At 39.6% G+C, this 8557-nt stretch overlaps 1 protein-coding gene across 1 annotated transcript in view; it reads right to left on the reverse strand.

Moving 5' to 3' along the window:
- Positions 1-8370: 8370 nt before the first annotated feature.
- LOC147375784 (uncharacterized) overlaps positions 8371-8557 on the reverse strand; it is a 23392-nt gene continuing 23205 nt past the window's right edge. The window contains exon 5 of the mRNA XM_086394053.1: positions 8371-8557. This exon is cut by the window's right edge and continues 137 nt beyond it. The gene's annotated coding sequence lies outside the window, so the exon portion shown is untranslated.

The following is an 8557-nucleotide window of genomic DNA, read 5'->3' on the forward strand; positions in this document are numbered from 1 at the left end:
CTGGCGGGATACAATCCATGGGGTCGCAAAGAGTTGGACATGACTGAGTGAGCATACATGCACGCGCACACACACACACACACACACACACACAAGAGCATAATAGATGCCTAGTGTGAAGATATAATGACAAATAAGATATAAGTGGTCATGATGATAAGATAGAGGAGAGATACTCATGTCAACACATAAATGCCATTCAGTTGTGACTGGTACAATTACAGAGTTAGAGGGCAATTAGAAGTGACTGGCACCTCAATTTAGGAGCTCATGAAGGCTTCACTGCGGAAGAGGCATTTAATCTGACCCTGAGGAACTTCCCTGGTGGTCCAGTGGATGAGAATCCGCCTGGCAATGCAGGGAACACAGGTTTAACCCCTAGTCTGGGAAGATTCCACATGCTGCAGGGCAACTAAGCCCGTGTACCACAACTACTGAGCCCGCACACTCCAACTAGTGAAGCCCGCCCGCCCTGGAGCCTGTGCTCTACAGTAAGAGAAGGCACTGCAGCAAGAAGCCCGGGCACCACAACTGGAGAGTAGCCCCACCTGCTGCAACGAGAGAAAACTCCTGTACAGCAACGAAGACCCAGCACAAGCACAATCCCCCCAAAAAATAAATAAATAGAAAAATCTGATCTTGACAGGACATGTTTTTCAGGTGGACACAGGATAGGGCAGACAGTGTTCCAGGAAGAAATAACTCAGACAATGTATGGTATAAATGTCTCAGGTGATCATGGACCTAGAAGTGGTTCAGTCTGGTTGGATTGAGTCTGAGGGCATGTATCAGTGTAGCTGCACACATGGGGCTTTCTTTAAGAGGTCAGATTGGGAACGGGAGAGGCTGCAGGAGATCATGAAAGATCTTGTATTCCAAGCTAAGTAGTTTGGACTTGATCCTATAAGTAGCATGGTGTCATGAAAGATTTTCAGTTCAGTTCAGTTCAGTTGCTCCATCGTGTCCAACTCTTTGCGACCCCATGAATCGCAGCACGCCAGGCCTCCCTGTCCATCACCAACCCCCGGAGTTCACTCAGACTCACATCCATTGAGTCAGTGATGCCATCCAGCCATCTCATCCTGTTGTCCCCTTCTCCTCCTGCCCCCAATCCCTCCCAGCATCAGAGTCTTTTCCAATGAGTCAACTCTTTGCATGAGGTGGCCAAAGTACTGGAGTTTCAGCTTCAGCATCATTCCCTCCAAAGAAATCCCAGGGCTGATCTCCTTCAGAATGAACTGGTTGGATCTCCTTGCAGTCCAAGGGACTCTCAAGAGTCTTCTCCAACACCACAATCCAAAAGCATCAATTCTTCAGCGCTCAGCTTTCTTCACAGTCCAACTCTCACATCCATACATGACCACAGGAAAAACCACAGCCTTGACTAGATGGACCTTTGTTGGCAAAGTAATGTCTCTGCTTTTCAATATGCTATCTAGGTTGGTCATAACTTTCCTTCCAAGGAGTAAGCATCTTTTAATTTCATGGCTGCAGTCACCATCTGCAGTGATTTTAAAGGCTGTAAATCAAACTGGGCTGTAGACGGATCATTAGGAAAGCAGCATGCTGACACATGGGTTGCAAAGGACCAAACCTGGATGAACAGGCCCACCAAGAAGTTATTCCTTCATTCGTCCATATATTTATTGAGCACCGCTGGTGCACCAGGCACCTTGCAGAGGCATCTGTGATTATGCTGGTGTTGGAGATTAAGGCAAGAGAGATTGTGCGCATGCACAGAACTTCCTGCATGAGTAGTCGGAAATGAAGAATGTAGTACGTCTGGGTGATTTCTGTTCTCTTTCTATATTCTATTTGCATCCAGAGGCAAGTTCTTCCCCATCTGCCCTCATCCTTGTATATAACAAAAGTTGCTCTCAGAAGTCTAATAAACACTATGATGTACTGGATTACTTCTCCCAGAAGCATCGGTCTTGAAGCAGTAATCAGAAGCCTTGAGACTCTGGAAAGAAATCGTGATGGTAAATTTCCAGAACTGGGTAAGAAGTACTTTGTATCAGGATCTCCGCCATGTAAGAGGGCATCTGCTCTAGCTCTCAGGACGACCTTGGGTTCCAGGCAAAGCAGTGAATAACTAGCTTGATGTCCCTCACTTCCTGGGCACAGTCCCCCAGGTCCCAGATTTCCTCTCTCTTGCCCAGAGTACCTCTTCTCACCCAGTGTGCACACACACCCAGTAGTCATGCAGAGGTCTTATCCTAAAACAATTTTTTTCCATCACAAGATTAAGCATGTCTGCCAGGAAGGACAATTTGCTTCATGAAGGTGCAGTTCCAGAAAACTTTCAACTGTCTCATTATAGAGCTAGACCCATGCCACTTCCTGAGATGGTAAACCTCTCTTCAGGGAATAAAAACAGCCTCAGGATTTGAAGAATCCCTCCTCTCCACCCCAGAATCTCTCCTTGTCATCTCCCTCCTTTCTCCTCTCCACTACTCTCTGAGCCCCTCCCAAGTCTAAGCCCTTTCTTCACCTGTGCTCATCTATAGATACTGGCATTTACATCTTCACAAACTGCTTTTTAAAATTTTTTTCTCATTTACTTATTTTTTAATTTTTATTCTTTTTCCTCTTTTATTTTTTCTCTTCCTTTGATGTTCCACACAAGGAGAGTAGGATATGGTTCCTAACCAAGACATCTCATCAGTGTGGTGCCACTGAGGGCCACCATGGGCCTTGAGAGACGAGAATGCTCTCAGTAGACCTTAATTGTCAAGGTAGGCCTTGGGAGAAATGCAGGATTTGAAATAACTCTTGAAAGAAGAGAAATTTTCAGGTGGAATAAGAGCATAAAAGGAGAGATAAAGAACAGTAAGCCTGGCTTAACGTCACTCATTATCAGAGAAATGCAAATCAAAACCACAATGAGGTACCATCTCACACTGGTCACAATGGCTGCTATCAAAGTCTACAAACAATAAATGCTGGCGAGGGTTTAAAAGGGAACCCTTGTTCAATGCATGAGACAGGGTGCTCAGGGCTGGTCCACTGGGGTGACCCAGAGAGATGGGATGGGGAGGGAGGTGGGAGGGGGGCTGAGGATGGGGAATACATGTACACCCATGGCTAATTCATGTCAATATATGGCAAAAACCACCCCAATATTGTAAAGTAATTAGCCTCCAATTAAAATAAATAAATTAAAAAATAAAAGGAAACCCTGTTACACTGTTGGTAGGAATGCAAACTAGTACAACCACTATGGAGAACAGTGTGGAGATTCCTTAAAAAACTGAAAATACATCTGCCATACAACCCAGCGATCCCACTGCTGGGCATACAAATTGAGGAAACCAGAATTGAAAGAGACACGTGTACCCCAATGTTCATCGCAGCACTGTTTACAAAAGCTAGGACATGGAAGCAACCTAGATGCCCACTGGCAGACAAATGGATAAGAAAGTTGTGGTACATATACACAATAGAATATTACTCAGCTATTAAAAAGAATGCATTTGAATCAGTTCTAATGAGGTGGATGAAACTGAAGCCTATTATACAGAGTGAAGTAAGTCAGAAAGAAAAACACCAATATAGTATATTAACGCATATATATGGAATTTAGAAAGATGGTAACGATGACCCTATGTGCAAGACAGCAAAAGAGACACAGATATAAAGAACAGACTTTTGGATTCTGTGGGATATGGCAGAAGGCAAGGGTGGGATGATTTGAGAGAACAGCATTGAAACATGTATATTACCATATGTCAAACAGATCACCAGTCCAAGTTTGATGCATGAAGCAGGGCACTCAAAGCCAGTGCACTGGGACAACCCAGAGGGATGGGATGGGGAGGGAGGTGAGAGGGGGGTTCGGGATGGGGGACACATGTACACCCATGGCTGACTCATGTCAATATATGGCAAAAACCACCCCAATATTGTAAAGTAATTAGCCTCCAATTAAAATAATAAATTAATTAAAAAAAAAAGTAAGCCTGGCTTGCCTGCAATAAAAGGCACTACTGACAAGGGAGAGCAGGAGATAGGCTGCTTAAATAATATGAACCAGATAAAGATGTTATGCCTGCCTGCATTATGGAGTCTTAGCTTAATGCGGAATCTTATGATCTAGTTGAGGGAATGAATGAGGAAAGTGCTCTGTGAGGAAGATCAAGTTGATGGCAATGAATCACAAGACACTGAATTAAAAGAGAAGGAAGTGAAAGCAGGGCTATTAGGAGACTATCGGAATAATCTAGCAGTAGTCCAGATAAGTGAGGACAAAGACCAGAAAGAAGAAAGGGCAGAGCCCAGAGAAATTATAGAAGGAAGATTCAAACACCCACTTCATATTAAGCTACATACATCCCAGAGTTCAATTCGGGGGCAAACTGTCCATTTCTTGTGGACTGTGGAATAACCTACCAATAGGGCTAACTACATCAATATAGAAAACCAAGACAGAGAAAGAATTTGGGGGATTTTTTTTCCTGATTTCACTATTTGGGAGAAAATTCTTAATCTCTCCCGTGATGCGTATAAATGTAGCCCAAAGATGATCATAGGGTGGAGGTGAAAATGTAACATTTTTGATACTTAATCTTGTAGTCAATCAAGATATGGCACTAGGTCATGTGTTCAATCTCAGCCTAACAGGTATAATAACCAACATTTACCTCACTCAACAACCCTGTAAAGTTCACAACAACCCCATAAAGTTAGTATCAGTATTATTTCCATTTTATAATCAAAGGAACTCAGGAAGGTTAAGCATCTTTCTAAGATCACTCATTTAGAAAGAGAGCAGAAATCTGAATTCAAGTCTTTTGACTTCAAAGTCCATGCTCTTCCCCCAACATCATTGAATTTTCAGTCCAACAGTGCAAAGCAGAGATTTCTTCTTTTTAAAGAATCAGAATTAAAGGATCAGAATTTTAGGTGTTTGTTCTCTTTAAAGGACTGGAATTTTAGGATATAGTCTGATGAGTCTTGACATTTCCTTAATGTGACAAGTTAAGTCTTTATTTAAGAGAGAACAACTTGCAATTTTCTTCCACTGGTGGGCTAGACAGATAATAAAAGTGATAGCAAAGGTTATTAAAATTTATATGGAGACTAACACAGATTGGAATAACTACAAAGTGAATTCTTTAAGCAGCAATAGAAAGGTGGTGAAATAGCACAATATGAAAGAAAACGCTCCTTCAGCTTCTGATGCCTAAATATGCTATCAAAAGACTTCTCAGTTCAAATGCCAGTATTTTCTGTTCCTCTAGAACCTAGTCTTAATGCAAAATATCAAAGTCAGCAGGATACTAGGTGTCCCAAAATGTCTTAATTTAGAGAATTAGTGTTAACTGAGCCTGATTAGTTCCATTTATCTCTAATTAATTACCTTTATCTAATTAGACACTTTGTTTCCAGTAGACATGGAGTCAAGTAGACTAGATTATTAGTGTAGTCGTTGTGCCTTTACAAAATCCTGAAATTAATGAAACGTGCAAAAGAATCTGCGGTTCTAATTGCACAGGTGTTGCCTTATGGCAAAGCTTTATCATCTGATTACACCAAGGGGTTATTAGTGACTTTTTATATAGAGGATGAGCCTATGAAATGTACCTTAGCAACAGCTCATTAGTTTAGGGTTGTTACTGTATTATTTATTACATTCAGCCTTCCCCATTATCTAGATTGATTCATGGACCTATATGTTTTTCCTCTCCTCTGTGCAGAAAAAAAAATTAAATAAAATAGAATAAACCATCATTATGAAGAGTCCAGATGCGATGTGGAAAAATGCAAAATGTCTTCATCAGCTACAATTTGACTCTTTAATAAAAAAAGCTCTAAAGTTAGGTGAGATCAGAATCAAATTTATGGGGTTTTCTTTCTATAGAAAAAGAACCAATTTAAATTACTGAGGAGTATGGAATGATTCATATATGTGATCAAAAGAGCCATGTGTCTGTCCTAATGTCTTCACATAAGTGAACTGGCATACTAAAGAAAAAAGCAAACTGTTTTTACACTAAAATACATGTATATTTATTTTCATTTTATATCTTTCCAAAATGAGTTGAAGAGACATCTCTACAACATTTATAAAAATCCATCTCTCATTTTACTTTTTGCTTTGTTTTTCTTAATAATTTGTTGTAGATGGGGAAAACTGTAATCTAGCTTAGCTGAAAAAGCAAGATTTCAGTGCTCACTTACAAAAGTGAAAAGTGTTTTTTCATGGCAAGCTTAGGTGTCTGCAAAAAACGAAAACATCTCAACCTCTGTATTTTTTTTTCACTCTTAACTATATGAATAAGCATTGTTTTTCACAATCATAGAGTAATTAAACAGCTAGAAGTAAATCCAAACACAATCCTATTCCAATATACAAACATGTTTATTGACAAAGCAGTAATTCCTTTAAATAATTTGTCAACATAAATATGTCAAATGGGTTTTAAAATAATTTCTCTCTCTGTTCCCCAACAAAAATTCCCTACTGATATGAGATATATATTGCTGTTCACTTACTGCTGAACCTAAATTAGTGAAATGATAGCAGGTAACCGTTTTTATGTAGCACATGACAACTAATTTGAGTGGTAATAATGAATGTTTAATGATGCTCCTTTCAATCATAAACATAAAACTTTTTGTGTATTCTTACCAAAAATATAACCATTAATCTAAAAATTATAGTTGCAATTGAAATAACAACCAAGAATTATAGATTATAACCAAGTCATAACATTGCATAAATACTACACATGAACACAAATACAGGGGACATGTAGGAAGCACTGGCTTCCTATTTTTCTTCAATCCAAATCCTTGTTTTGAAATTTATGAAAGTTGTGTGATTTAGGAGAGAAGATACCTGAATCCAGACATTAAAAGGCTATTATTTTTATCAACAAATAAGTGCAAAAAAAAAAAATAAATAAGTGCAATAGTCAACGTCATTTTCCCTTATCACTAGCTTACAATTTCTAAACAAAAATAATATGTATATAAAAATGTGTCCCCTAGTTAACAGTTCTAGAATACTCTATTTAGATCAAGGAAAAAGTGAACATAAAATTTATGAGAATTGCCGAATTTTTATATCTTAAATTTGACTTTTTATATATAGATAATTTCCTTAATTGTTTTCCTCCACCAGACTATAAATGTGGCATTGGGAAAAGGAAGAAGGACATCTGAAAACTGTGAAATGTATTAAAATGGCCTTTTTTCACTGATGGAAAATATCTTTGCTTAAATTTCCAAGTTATATCATTCCTGATATTCAGTTAAGATCCGCATTTCATATGTTCACAATGTTGCCAAGATACACCTCTCCCTCCTTTCCTGGTTGGGTTCGATTCCTTGTTACAGGGTAGCTGAAAACCAGTGCCATTGCGGTCACACATACACAGTTTAACATCCAATCCCAGGGCTCTGTATTATTTTTTAATTGTTTTAATAGACTCATTGTGCTTATAAAACTCAAGGAGGGGGGAACCTTAATGACGTGGGAAACAGTAGACAATAATATGTGCAGTTTTTCCCAGTTATGACCCTCTTTATCAGAAATTAAGGTCCAGTTGAATGGTGCATCATACCAGCATCAGCTCATCAATATGCTTCTGCCTCTTTAAAACTCCAGCTTACAGGCCAAGGTGCATGTGTTGGGTCACATTCTCCAGCTGTGTACATACTCACTGAACACATTTCTAACTGAGCAGTATTCTTGACTAAAGCCAAGGCAAGATCAAATGAGAAAAAGAATTCCCAATGTCCTTTGTAAACTATAAAGTGCTTCAGAAATATAATTTGGCAGCATTCTTAGGTAATGCTGTAGAATACTCAACTCCTGAGGAAGCTTCATTTGTTCACCCAGCAGCCTTGCTACTGCCCCTACACAAAAGTCGTTATCTTTCCTGGGTTCTTTTTGGCTTTCCATTCTAGGCTTTTTCTGATGGAGAATTCCTATTAAAGCATCCATACCAATTAATTACATTTTGCCAGGTTTATCTTGCTATGCACATAAACACAGACACCACATACAGTATGTTAAAGAACATGTTAAGAAATACTTGGAAGTTTATGTATCGTTTTCATTTACTCTGTGTTTTATGACCTCGTTTATCACCTCCTTGTACCAGCTCACCACACTTCCCTGGAGGAGCTGCAAACCAAATTCCTTAGCATCCAGCGGCTCCGAGTAAACATAGAACATAGGAGCAAGATGCAAAAGTAATGAGACAGACCGAAGGGACACATCAGAGGGACAATTTGGGAGTGGGGAAAGGGTTTTTTTGTTTGTTTTGCTTTTTACAGGATGGGGAAACACCTACTTTGGACAGTGGGAGAGAAAATAGCAGCAGTTGGAGTCTTTTTAACACACACAGAACAGGTTAATATCGTGCTAAAACTATGTTTATGTATTAGGTTGGTTGAATAATGGGAAGGGTGGGCACCCAGAATGAAGACATGGTACCTAATGTGCTCAAATATCCTCTCTTGTTGTTTGAAAAGTTGTCTGGAGAGCACCGCAAAGCCTCTTCTTCCTCAGGCCTGACGCGTCTGCTGCCGTGCTGTCCTCAGC

Source organism: Bos grunniens, chromosome 3 (assembly GCF_055505025.1).
Source record: "Bos grunniens cultivar Pamir isolate PY7600 chromosome 3, Bosgru_T2T1.0, whole genome shotgun sequence".
Taxonomy (NCBI): domain Eukaryota; kingdom Metazoa; phylum Chordata; class Mammalia; order Artiodactyla; family Bovidae; genus Bos; species Bos grunniens.